This window comes from Diprion similis, chromosome 2 (genome assembly GCF_021155765.1).
Source record: "Diprion similis isolate iyDipSimi1 chromosome 2, iyDipSimi1.1, whole genome shotgun sequence".
Taxonomy (NCBI): Eukaryota; Metazoa; Arthropoda; class Insecta; order Hymenoptera; family Diprionidae; genus Diprion; species Diprion similis.
This window is the reverse complement of record NC_060106.1, coordinates 19,630,983-19,645,623: the sequence shown is the minus strand read 5'-3', so window position 1 is coordinate 19,645,623 and position 14,641 is coordinate 19,630,983.

Below are 14,641 nucleotides of genomic sequence, written 5' to 3'. Positions count from 1 at the left end.
CAATCAACGTCGTGGAATGATTTATCCGCGAAATAACACCCCGGTGGTCCGCAAATTCGGCTAGACGGGCCTCAAAGCCGCGACCGCAGGTGCAACAGGCAGCAAAACCCAGCGCGAGTGACAACGGCCACGAGTACGGGCCCAAAGGGACTTGAATGTGGGCACTTTGACCGGGGCGTGGCGTTCCAGGCGTTGGACAATGGCCCTCGTGCCCCGGAGGGCTACTATTACCGGGTTGTTCGCGGTGCCGTAGCGCCTACCGCGTTACCTCGGTCCCCGTGCGGGGCCCAGAAACGGGGCCTAACTGACAACGCGGCAATCAGGCCGCCGTATATCTGCCGCCACTGTCACCACGCATTTGTGTCCCATTGTGTCCCCGTGGAAGAGCCGGACGCCGGCAACCAGTCTACACCTTCGCTCGCGGCGGGCCTCATCTAGCGGTCCAGGGCACAAAAGGATGAGAGAAACCGCGGGGAAATCGTCGTACCGCCTAGCTCGGCGGGCCCGATCTCGATCCCTGCGGACGGTTAATTGCGCCGATCACTGCCGCACCGCATGTCTCTCGCATTACGTTCGTAGGGTGGTGAAATACAAGGTACCGGAGACATGATTCTACGCTTCATTCAAATGCGCACTTTGATCATTTCACGTTGCGATTCGCGATGCTTGGGGACCGGAATTAGCCTGGCGATCTCGGACACTCGCAGGGTTAAGTGCAGGCTCTGATGAACGAAGCCTGAATCACTTTTAAACACGCTCTCGATGAACAGGAAGTGGAGAAGATTTTTCCCCGTCTCATAAACTGAGATGAAAATCACGCCGCGGAACACTTGATCAAGTCGCTCCCACGTATCACCGAATTCCCACGATCGATCAAAGCTCGAATTCGAAACTAATTGTAAGGCGAATCCGAGATTTCGTATTTGCTTGACCTACCGCAAAGCATCGGTCCTCCACGAATTGTTTCGAGCCAAGCTGGCGTGCGGATAGCCAATCGACGCGCATTGCTGCGTTCGGAACTGACAGATTGGGCCCGTTCAGGGCAGTTTGGGCCAGATTGGGGTGCGGAGAGCGTAGAGGGTCTTCACAAAGGGGCCGCTAAAATAGGGCTCGGAGAGGCCTCAGGGGCGGGTCTCGCTCAATGGCGAATCATGGGACAGAGGAAGACGATTCGAGCGATCATGCATGTGGGGGGTCCGGTCTTCGGGTCCTTTGAATCCTTCGAACCCTGCGTACACGAGTCAAACGGTCCGGAGGTAGATTGAGTCTTACGACAGTTCAAAGCGGCTCCTTCGAGCCATAAAAAAGGAATGAAATCTTGTTTCCCATCGCGTCAAGTAGCGGGGTACAATTTCTGTACACAGAAATCAAGCAGAATCGAGTACCATAGCCTAAAAATTAATGCGCGTAGGCCGAGGAACAGCAGCTAGAGCGTTTAGCTCTAAACCCCGCCCGTTTACGAGCGGCACACCACTAATTTTGTATTAATTAGTACATCAAGGTATTAATTATCCCCGGATATTTCTTTCCGTAACTAAATATGTATAACCTTAATGCATAGTAGAATCGTGTGGGCAGCGAGCGATGGGTGCGATAGATAAGTAAATTGGTGACGCTGATAATTTCCCAATTTACTAATTAGTAACATTAGGTATGTAATTAAGCTGCCAGGTGGCTTCTGTCGGGTCAAAACCACTCTTAGTTACGCACCGGCACTAAACCAAACCGGCCCCCTCCGATCGGGGCCTTGGACCCGTATATTAGCCCCACCGCTTCACGCTGAATTTTTAAATTATCCTAGTACCGTATGGCCTATCGCCCTTTCCAAAATCTCGACTTTCACGAGGCGGGCTCAAAGTATACTCACATTAGATAGATACATTAAAACTCGCGTATTGCGAAAGGAGAAATGAACAGAGCCTGAAACGACGATGATCAAGATATACTGTGAAATTAAAAAGAAGGTAAAATTCACCATTCACATTCGTCGAGAGGGGGAGAAGGGAAGCTGTCGTCTTTTTTTTTTATTAGCTTTTTTAAATTCCGACAGAAGTAAATTTACCACACTAAGCGTCGTTAATCATCGACACCAAAACACAGGGTAATTGAAAAATAAAAATAAATAATAAGAACCTCGGAAGCAGCGGCAAAGGTTTATTGTGCCAGTTTTGTTAGACGGATATGTTCCTATTCACCGTTCCGCAGGCAGATGTGTGCCTTGGCAAGGCAGGCCTAGTCCTGATAAGCGTGTCGACCTCCCAAACGCCGACCGCGCCCAGAAACCCATGATCCCCTGTTTTCGAAGGGCCCCTGATGTACTAGCATCCACTAGTTACCGCCGGCCGACCGGGTGGCCCTGAAATGCTTCTGGTTTCCGATCCGGCGGTGTTTCTTTGCGGAAAATGGGGAAAAAGAAACAGCCAAGGAATTCTTCACCTTCCACACCATCTTGATAAGCATTTGGACTACGATCGTTCTCGTGCAGAATTGAATGGCCCAGATATTTTTTTTCACGGTAAATTTTACTGCAAACCTCGTAAAATACAGGCTAAAATTTCGGGGAAGATCAGGAGTAGCTCGTACAAGTTTAAGCTCTACGCTTCTTGAAATTAGTTGGCTGTATGGTCAAAATGGGTACCAAGAACTATAAAAATAATTTCAAACCACGGTGAAAGGGGCTTGAAAATTATATGCGGACGAAAATATTATTCTTGTGCGTTTACTACTTTAGAACTGCAACTTTTTCGTATGGCATACTATCTATCTGATCACTCGTAGTGTTAACGTTTAGACACTTGAACTTACCAAGACGCTTACAATTAGTGAATTCGAGGATATCCATGAAACAGTAAGAATCCTCTTTATCATGTGATTTGGATTCACTCAGGGAAAGCTGGTCGATTCGAGGCAATGGCGGCCTAGACGTGTGTAATGAAATAAGCCGAAGCCGATTAGGTTGTTAGGATAAAAAGGTGAGCGACAGGGTGGCGCGAAAGAAGCGAAAGAAGAGTCGCAAAATGGCGTTTGTTTGGCTTGGGCCCCCAGCTCGTATTTCACGCTGCCTCGAGGTAACAAATGAAAAACGTACAGTGAAAAAAACTCTCCTTCTTTCTCTCTCCATCTCTGCTCCACGATACCGATGCACACAATCTGCAAGCACACAGTGCCCGCAGTCCAAACGCGCGGTTCGGACCACCAGTATTACGAGCCGTGACCAGGACCGGTTAAGACTCTTGAGTTAATTTATTGTAATTAAAATGGCAAAAGCCAGCCCACCAAAAGGAGACAAAAGCACAACGAGCAACGGTTTTTCAACCATTGCGCGTCCTTCCCAACATTGCGCAAAAATTTGCAGTACCGGTATATTCGATCTGAATTTCTTAATTTGCATGAAGAAGTTTTCCATCCCGAATTGAAATTTTTTATAAAATCCCAGGTCAAAATAAGATTCTGATACTGTGACACTTCACTGTGTGATTTGCTCCCCAGTCGCGTTTCATTATACCCTTGGGCGTAAAGTGAAAGGGGTTACAAATCGTCGCCGGTTAAATATACGTCGCAAAATGGCCAGGCTAAGCCGACGACGATGAACAGACGAATCCAGTTCACACAGTGGAGGACGCGATGCTCCCTCTTTTCGTATTGCGCCAACCCCTGAAGGGTGTTCGGTGCGCGATCGTGCAGCCAATGAGAAGTCCTGTCGAGGGGATTCCTCGGACAATAATACCCGCTTCGCGGGACAGATTAATCAAAGTTTAACTGAACCAATGAAAACCGTGCAAATCCCCGCAGAGGTTCCCATGTTCGCTTCCGACCGACACATGCAGTGCTGCGTGTTCTATCAAAGGGGCATCGATGGGAAAGGCGTCGCGACGCGTGCGCCCGTCCGAAGCTCGACGCCGTTGACTGTTGCGAATTTGACGACTGATCTGAATTACGATCTCGGGTTAAATCTCGCAAAAAAGAACGAGCGACAAACGCGATAATTTATTAGCGATTATTTCTTTTCTTTTTTAAATCTCGTTGATTGAAGAAGTTGGGTAGGTACTTAAGAGTTAGACGGTTTTTTTTTTAATATCGAACAGAATTAAATTATGTAAAGATTCTTCAACGTATATGTGTGATTCAAAAGCGGAACTAGGTAAAAAACATTTCGCATTGTTGGCAGTCGATGTTTTTGAATTTGAATAAACGGATAAATTATTTCCTAGCATTGATAAGAATAAAGAAGATACATCCTTGGGGATTGACTAATTTCCCCATAGCACTTACGATCGTGAGTTGATGTACTCCCGAGTTCGCGTGATATAACTGGAAGTAAAATGATATGAAATCAAACGGAATAGAAAAAAAAAAATCTAAGCACATTGGTATTTCAGAGATTCGAAACAGCTGCTAATCATCGTCACGGTGAATCCCCATTGTCGTTGGTCTCGGCGGAAATGGTTTCCAGTAGAAAACAACTAGTCAAACATTTACCCACGGCGTAGACATGCGTGTGGGTTCTCCAACGCATGTAGGGAGGAAAACCTCAGGCCGAAATCCGGCGATCCCCGATGGAAGGGAGCCAGGGGTTGGTGTCCGGATTCCATGGGGCACATGGCCTGCACCCCACCTCGTGATTCGTATATATGGCTGAGCGAGGAATAATAACGTGCGATGCACGAGGTGTGCGTGAGCAGTGGTGCAGCGGGTTTGCAAGGAACCGAAAACGCGGCGTGATGCGCGACCAATCGGCGAAAACGCGCGCGGGTACCCACCAGGCCAGCTGTCGGGCCCAAAACCTGGAAGCGGTGAGTCGAGGCGGCCTCAAGCAGGGACCCAGTTCATTCATCACGGCCCTGGTTATGCGCCGAGAGTTGGACCACCCTAAATTCACCCCGCGTCATAAATGTCCGTTAGAATTTGATTGTGCCGGGGGTAGCGAGATCCCCCGCGCAACACCAAACAAGAGCACGGTCATCATCGAGTCAAGGCCACCGTCGCGAGGGTGCAGTTTTGCTGTAGCTGAAATCCGCCAAACCTTGTTGATACGGCATGGTGATCTTCACGCTTGTTGAACTGCTTAGGAAGCCATCGCTTTCGTCTAGGCTGTGCTGAATGCAGGTATTTTAGCAGTGAAGAAGCAGGAGGGACACTGTCAGGACTCAGATTCAGGTTACGAATTGGAGATTTGGAAGGGGCTAATCTACAAATGGTACAAATCAGAATCACTGACCCAAAGGGATTGATTTTTCACAACTTGAACGTAAAGATGCGAGATTTTGACCTGCTGCTGAAAATGAAGAAGAGATGCTATTTCTCAATGAGAATGAGTTCTTGTTGGAAAATTGCAAAACATTCTACCACTAGTGGGCAAAAACTGTTTTCATTGAAACTGATTTTGGTTTGTATCAGTTGCAGATTAGCTACTTTTAATGCGTCGGTTCAAAAACAGATTTTCCCACTAATGGAAAAATATTTCACCACTAGTGGGCAAATGGTTCGCCATTTCGCAACTAGCACTCATTCATTGAGAAATAGCGTCTTTTTTTCATTTTCAGCAGGCAGCCAAAATCGACTAATTTTACAATTTTATTCTGAAAAATATTCTGTACAACTCGTGGGTAATGACGATTCTGAGTTCGTATGATATTCACACTCGCTCAGAATCCTAATTTTTGTCCCACTTGTTGCACAATATACTATCGCACTCCTAAAAAATGATCGGCCACTAGATGTGAAAAGTCCTCAATTTCAGATTATGCATGAAGCTTATCATTTCTGGAGTCAATATATCAGAACTAGATTCTCTTCTATCCTCTTCGTTCCAATATGTACCTCAAATACTGTCACATCATTACTGTTACTTTATGGAAAATATTTGAAGAAGTTGAAGACCAGTAATCTTATAATGGTTCAGTATTTCAGTGCGTGGAATCATGTCGATGGGGTTGAAGTCCAGTGCTCGAACCTCTATCAATAAATTTACAGTCAACGCATTAATTAATAAGGGATATAAGAATACACTAGAGCACATTGACAGAGGTGACAATATCGAGTAGAAATTCCACAACGCCGAAAGAAGCTGGAATGAAAGTGTAAATCGTGCGCTAAGTGACGTGGCGAATTGGATTAGACGCAGGGACGGGGTCGATCACGTAACCGCGGGTAATTGTCCTAATCAAATCCTCAATCCTCCACCGAGGAGTGGCATGCACGTCGTTTGGAACTGGCCTAAGGCAGACTGCAGGCTCATGAGCAAGCAGGACGTTTGCGGCACCCTATACCTGCTGCGAAATGCGTGAAGCTCCACGGACGGGTGTTTGCTTGCTTATTTACAGATGTACGGGTGAAAGACGCGTGACGCGTTGCGAAACGCTTGGGGCCCAAAAGACCGAAAGCCCGACCGTCTCGCACAGCACACCCTGCGTCACCCTTCTGCTACCAGTAGGTACCCTGCACCATCACTCTTGTCGAGCTTGCAGCGTCGAGGAACCCCGAGTCCAACCAGTTAGTCGGGTTCCCAGCGCCATCAGAGTTTCTCCCTAACGTGCCGGGGTAAGCGGAATAATAACAATAGCATTACGGTGATAATAAGCCCCGTAATGTCGGCGCAAAATCCAATTTTTCGCTCTTAGACTTGCTGCGTTGAATTTCTTTGCTATACAGTCGGCTCTTCAATCGGAATCAGCGGAACGCCGATTGGTGGCTCAATCGAAAATTGAGAGAATATGGGGGTCAGGTGATATGGGGGTTGTAATGTCGACTTTAAAATACACTAGAGAATCGATAACGTGCACACAATATCAGTTACCTGTTTGACGATTTTCTATCCAGTGAAGAGTAAGTATATAAGAGAAACCAGTTTTCGTCCGAGTGGGACGAAGAAAATTTTCACCTTACAGATCCCTCGTCAACTTCACAAGCCATTTCCAACTTCCTCTCATTGAATCTGCTGACTTTGAAATCGCCTTTGACCAAAGTGACTTAAAAATCTGTGGCTAATCTACCGAGAACATGGAGCTACTTTCCGGGTGGCATGAAACAAAGACGAAGCCAGTGGCTGATCTGCTTAGAAGAAGATCTGGCTCTGCAAGGCAGAAAAATCCATAAAATATTGTGAACAGCGTGCAGTGCGGGACCCGAAATCCCAGGCTTAAGCCTCGCTCCGGGTGACGCGATGGGGTGAAAACATCGAGTGGGCGGTGCACTCGGGACCCGAGAAAAGGATTGCAAACTAGAGTTAAGCCCAGAGATTATCTATGATTCGTGTCAAAATTGTTACCCATTGTGGTGACACTGGGCCACCTGATTTGAAAATAATTTTGTTCTACCCAGTGGGGATCCCATGGTTATTTTTTTCAGCTCGCAGAATTCCCAGGGGAAAGAGGGTCACTAGGTCTTAGGGACAGGTTGGAGATAACTTCCTTCGAAATTCACTCGGTGCGAATATTCCCTATGAAATTCTATGCAAATATACTTTCAGGAATTTCTTGGTTACTGCTGGTCGGACGTCAAATTAGGATGTCTGGTTCAGGGTGTTTGGGACACAGTACAAACCTCTTCACAGGTCGGACACGAGCTGGCTGACAAAGTCATCAGCGAAGGAAAATGTCTTTCTTGAATCCACTGTTTCCATCTCATAACGACACCCGGTCATCCGTAAGCCATGTTCACTTTTTAATGCAACGTCGAGGTGGATGATACTGAACATCCGATCGAAGCGAAAGGGTTGCCCATTAATCATGGGCTGCAAAGGAAAAAAAACTCTTCACCTGATTGCGACACCCACTTGTAAGACTTGAACTGCGAGAATTAAACAATGAAATTCACCCTTGAGAGGGATGAAGCAGCAAGAAGTGAAGGGTGAACCTGAGAGCAGGAAGAAAATTTGATTTTAGCGTGAAGAAGAACCCGTCGCGGAGAGAAGTGAGTGGCGGGTGATCCGTGAAAGCACAGGAAATAGCGAGTCAGGTTAGGAAGCGTGCATCCCCTAATGAGCCCTATCGAAAGCGAGACCAGCGAGCGGACGAGGGGCTGAAGCGAACCAACCACTCCTTGTTTGTTGCTTTAGTTAAGCTAGTTAAGACGGTCACGAATTAGTTTCGATTCGTCCTTGAGCCGATTTCGACATGGATACACTGATCATCCCCCGTTTCGTCCCGGTCCTTTCCCCGTCGCACGGATGGATCCTTGATTGGTCAATCAAGTTGGCAATGATCGGAATATTATACGGCACTTTGTGACCTGGAAATAAAACCAGCAAGCCAAATTAAAAAAGTAAAAAACAGTTTCCAAGGTGTCAGAAATCAACCCTTCCTCAACTTTGTAACCTTTCAGTCAGCTTCTGAAGCGAGACTCCTGATCCATTCCCGAGGTCGACATCGGAAGCGGCTTAGATGGTAAACAAACAACGGTTTAAAAAGTCATGGCGCTATGTACCCGGTGAGGATTAACGGTCAACGGGGTTAGTGTCAAGTCTGTAGCTTATCCGAGGTTAGCTGGTGGGCCTAAGAGGCTGCGGGTGGTAGGCAGCTAGTGAGATTAGCTCGAGATAATCTCGTCGTACTTGGATCAGCTAGATTGACGGCAAGTGCGGAAGCTGTCAGTCTGCATCCCTTCGATATAATTCCCATGGCGTGAGATAGTGGGAACTCCATTTTGTGGTGTAGTTGCAGTGGAAAAATGAAGAGACTAGACATTACAACAACGGCTTTCAGAGGAAAGAGGCTAAGAAATATGGTATTTCCTCAAACAAGTGCGCAGGCAAGTGTTTGATTATTTAGGTTTACTCACGTGCCGCGTTTCCTTCGTGAGCTCGATCCTTAAGCCAACCTACAAAAACTAATTTCTGTCAAGAATTGATGTATCTACTGTAGAAATTGGTTTGGATTAGTATGTTTAACCAAATCTATGAATGTTTTTTCTACGAACCTCCTCCAGGTACGCGTTTAATAACACCTCATCCGATGTTGCTTTAGGCTCACAGGTACAACGTGCTATCCTCGTGGGTACACAAATCCATGATACACTGCCGCTCACTAAAGCAACCTGGAATTAAGCTTTCACTTCACCTGTGGGAGGCCTGATTCACTTCTGTATATTTCTTTATCCATGAATCGAGCAGTAGAACTCACTCAGTATTTCGCATCTGAGGAACTTAAAAACGTTGTTGAGTCCAATGTGGACTGAAACAATCAGTTGAGATCGTTTCATCGACGGCGTGATTCCAGTTCTGGCTTAAGAACATAAGATTTGCTCAATTATTTACGTCAAATTACCTGACTCCAAAATCTTCATCCTGATGCATTCGATGAGTCTAAAGCATCTGAAGCTGCTGCTCACCTTCCGAAGTGTAACCAAATGATCAAAAGCATTCAGCAACTCGAGTGTATCAGATCTATAGAATAAAAATGACGGATAGTCGGCAACATCCCGCCTACACTCGAGGCCATTATGGAAAGACTGGAAACGTCGTGAAAGATTCTTTTGCGGCACTCCAGATATCCACTCAAGAGTATCGGGAGGCAAAAAAGTTGCAACGTTATCCACGCATAAGTGATTCCCCGGACACAGAGGGGGTAAAAAAACGATGAGAGTCATTCCCCAAGGAAGAAACGCGGGCGAAAAATTCCCCAGATTTGGTAGGAAGTCTCAGAGGACTCTTTTCGGTAAAACGACTCTTCGTCCTCGCGACGGTCGCGACGAATCGCACATCGATGAATAGATTCGCAACGGTTTTGGCCAGGTGCGGCAGAGCCGATCTCTGACAAAATAGTGAAATTACCAGATCGCCGGCATATCGGTCCCCTGACGCAGCCCAAAGCTAGATGACCGAGTCCTGCAGCTCTATGGTCGGAGGACACGCCGCGCGTTATTGAAGAGAGACTCCATCTCGGTCGGAAGACGGAATCGCGACGAAAAGCTTCGGCACCGGGCCGCGACCAATGGGACCCCATAGAGGCCCTCCGATGGGCCTTAGAAGTCCGAGGAGCCGCGGTACTGTGACGAAATCTTCCGCTACCCTGGCCGCAGAGATTCGTGGCACTTTTGCTTGTTTAGACTCGGATGCCTCGACAATGGCGACGATGGCTCGTGTGCATAAAGGATGAAAAAGAGCTCATAAATTTCACCCGCTGCATCCAGCTACGTACAAGAAGTACCTAGCCGCAGATTTTTCCCTCCGTTTATGCGCCGTGAAAATCAAAATTTTTTTCCGTTTCCGTTTTTCCATCGATTCAATTCCGAGTCAAAAACAGAACGGGAACCTCGCGTTCGAATAATTTTATCACATTTTTTGGAAGAGGATGAGAAAAGCTGGGTATTAGGATCCTTTGAATGTTTAATATATTCTTTAATCCTGGTAACACATAACAATATCGATTGAATAAATTGTAACCAAGAGACGAAAGTGCTTAAGCCAAACGTAATTATAAATAGGTATGTATATACCTGTGATCAGACGTCTAATACCAGCTGATATTATGGTTGTTATATACGGATGACTCGAGTAGTATGCATGTAGGTATATATGTATAATGCCTAGGAGAGGTAAGAAGGGAAACCGTGCTTTGAAATGTTGCTTAAGAGTCAGTTTATAAATTTAAGGGCAACTAAGAAGAATTTATCACAACATTAATTAACTCGTGCGTGGAACGCAGTAGTGTATTATAATACACTTCAGGCGTACCTCATACACATTCGTAAACTGCGGCAGGAGAACTGGAGAAGGGGAGGAGGAAAGAGAAGAGGAGAGAAAAGGAGAAAGAAGCCGCAGTTTGTCGGGCTGGAAGACGAGTCTGGACTTTGAAGTTTCAAGTTCATCCGATGATTCGCTTATTAGCATTTAGAGAGGCTGCACCGCCAGTTTGTTGTATAACCCTTCGAAGCCCCTCACAGTTTCTCTTCTCTATTCCCAGCGCACTTCCTCCTCAGCAGTATTGCTACAGTATTTGTCCATTTTGTCGAGAACAGCCCTGAATTTGAAAAAACTTTGAACCCTTTATGTCCACATTTTTAGAAGAAACATTTCTTTCATCCTTAATTGGTATAACCATGATAAGCCTTGGATGCGAATCGATCATCACGGTTTCGAAAATCGGTTTCGAAATCTCTTCTTCGAATTCTCAAAAACACCTGTAGATTTCCATGAAAATTTGTATTTATTAGGAAAAGGTTTTTAACGAAAATTAACAATTCTTCACGAAAACCTATTCATATTTACAATTTTCTACGAAATAATACGAAACATTAAAATTTCCTTAAAAATTCGTAATAGCAGAAATTTTCACCAGAGTTCCGTAAGCCTCCGACAGATGGAGACGAAGCCTCGAGAATCTCGCAGATGAGGAAAGACAGAGGAAAGGGTAGACGAGCGGGAGTGATTCGACCTAAAAATGTTAACACCCGACCCGAGACCCTGACAGGGTAAAAGCCTCCGCTTGGCCGTTTACGACGTAGGCTTACAGCCGTTCCGAAGGTGGATATTCGATCGGAGAAGCGGCCTCTGCACAATTTATTTCTAGTACCTTATGCCTCGGCTGCCATTCCGCGGAGTGCAGGCTTTGAAAATAACGTGGAGGATATCGCGTCAGCAGCAGCAGCAGTGCCGCTCGTATAGCTCGCAATTTTTCACCGCGATTTATTAGAGCATCATTCTAGGAGTTTACGACGCACCTGGCTGCCTGCGATGCCGTCTCTCAGCTCCGTCTGACTCTCTCTCTATTCCTCATTTTCTCCCAGGCTAAGGCTTCGGGTTAATTATTTTATTCTCACGCCAACCCGTCAGACTATACGCGTGCCTTGGATTAGACCTCGCCTTCGAACGCCGCCGCTTGCCGACCACCGAAGACCGACACTTGGAATTCGACCTGTTCTCACCCTGACTCGAAATTATCACTCGTTATTAATACCTTTGGTCCGATCGAGTTGCTGACGTTAGTCGATTTACTCATTGCTGAGAAAAATTTTTAATGGATATCGTTATGGTAACGGTATTCATATTTTTGGAACTGCAAGTGAATGTGGTCATGCAATAAAATATGAGAGTAGTTAAGGAGCTGTGACAATGACAACTGTAAATTTTTTTCGATAAAAAAAATACAACAGGACGTATAATATTGACGTTCGTTGCTCAACGATAAATTTCAAAATATATTTACAGTTCGTCAAAAATATTCCGTGACTGAAGTAATTTTCAGGTGAATTTGATAAATGATATTTAACGCAATATGGCAAATTGTAATTGAATCGAGGACTGCATTTCTTTTTTTTCAACATCATCGACGTGTTACGGCTTGGTTTTAAACTTTTGCTTTTAATTCAATTTGCTTCACGCTTCGACTCGATACATCTTGCACGATTAAGTCTATCTTTATATTCACTTGCACAAATGTGGGCAGCTGAATGTTTCGTCAGAATTAATGAACACAGTACGTACTGATTGATAGAAGATTCGCCAGAGTTATTCATAACATTAATTATTCTCCATTCTGACACTCCAACTTTCGATAGTAGAGCAGTCTCATCTACGAGCTGCAACCTGTTATTTATATAATAATGATGTTAATAAACATGACGGTATGACTAATAACAATTAAGTAGAAAGTTTGATATTATGTATATGTATAGTAAGAAACAAAAGTAAAAACCAAAGTCTGCATCGTCAATTTGTTACGTTAGCTGTGTTCTGAAAAAATAATCCATGATATATAATCGTTTAATGAAATTCATGCGATCAAAACTGGAGAAAAAAATTCTTCAAACGAAGTAGATTTGATAACTCGAAGTCAAATTGGGAATCAAAAATCTTGGATGATTGCAATAGTCTCTGTAATACCGAAGCATCAATCGAGATAGCTGAAATTATTGGAAATCACTTGCAGCAATCACATGATAGTATTGAAAAAATGAAAATCGTTTTGAGTCTTGCGGTAAACGTTTATCAAGTGTTTATCAACTATTCAAATTCAATTGTCTCTTTATTAATCACGTGCCTTCGATGATTTTCAATTTACCAAATTAATTTGATGAAATCATGAATACCTGACGTTGGAAATCAGTGCAGAAAATTACTTGGCACGTCGGAGCAAAATGAAATTTTGATATATCGATCAATAAAAATCACCGGCAAAGCAATGTGAATAAATCGTACGTGAAATCATTAATTCTAATTTCCGCAAGTGAATAGCCCCCGGATAGAAATTGACTGAGTTTAAAGAAAAAAAAAAAAAAAAAGAAGAAGAAGAAAAAACTATCGAAAAGACGAGATTCGGAAGCGATGCAAAACCGCTTCACGCAGATCGCGTCGCGTTGCGTCTGCAACGCTGGTATAAAATTCAAGCGTCGCGTCGTCGTCGCGACGAGCGTCGAGTTTGCAATATAGCGACGACGTTGGTGCTGAGCGTGCCGTTGCACGGTCACACTTCGTCGTTCCCCCGGATCCCCGGTTGTACCTGAGCCACGCTTTGCTCGTCGAACCCTCCGTAGCGGCTGAAACGACATCGTCGTTTTTTAATTATACTCTTGATGTGCGTCATTAACGCCACCGCAAAATGGAGGCCTTACATCGGCGTGGGTTCAGAGATCGATTCTCGATACCACCGGTTGCGACAGATACTTGGCATCAATCGTCTCTTTTTGCCATCCACTACACTTTTGTCAAAAACAAAAAAGAATTATACATGTGACACAATACATACAACTTCTGAATACAAACGACACAAAGTCTTCTGGAAAGATATCGTGGCTTTATCTATGTTAAAATCCAGCTCGATCATGTCGGAGGATCGAAAACTATTGATCTGTATACTTTAAATAATACAATTGAGGTCCTCCGAGTGGTTTTAAGGCGTCTGAAGTGGATGCTATGGGATGCTATGTGTCCGTAACCGAGGGTCGAAGAAAAGAGATATAGAATAAAATTGAGTACAAATGAGACAGAACCGCCCACATGCGCTAAGAGAAACGGACTGCAGCGCAGCGTGTGCAGGCGGCGAAGCGCATCGTTGGACCAGTGAGAGATTATACGACAAAGTTAATTACTACGTGGGCTGGTCGCGCTGTTAGACCGAACTATAATATAACGCCTCCCATTCGATCTTCCTAACCGATCCCCCAGCAACGTTTGTCATCGGCATAACTCGCTCCTCCATCTTTAATAACTATTTAGTGTATGTATATGTATATGCCTCTTCCGCCAGTTAAGGACTGCTACTATATGTAACTCCTCTAATGAGTCCTGCTTTCTGTGCCGATGCGTGTGTGCGTGAAGGTATCGTCTGCATGTATCAATCATCAAACTCAACTTCCAAACGGATTTTGATTTTAAGATTAGTCCAATATCGTTATAATTTATCTGAAATCTGTGACGTCGTAAGAATTCGGTCGATCTGTGTTTCTGCTCAATTTCCAGAAAAGTTATGGGAATAGGCAGGAAAAATATTGGAGATCATTATCATTCAACTGTGAAATCGTCTTTTGAACTTTGATAACTTCAATTTTTAAGTAACCTCAGACGATATCAAGTCGCCTGAAATGACGTCGAATGAAAATCTTGTCAAGCACTTTGTGCTTGATTACAAGACTTGAAATATAGTCCTTTCAAATGTCAAAGAACTTGACGTGATTTTAAGTGAGTTTGGATGATGTCGAGTTGTCG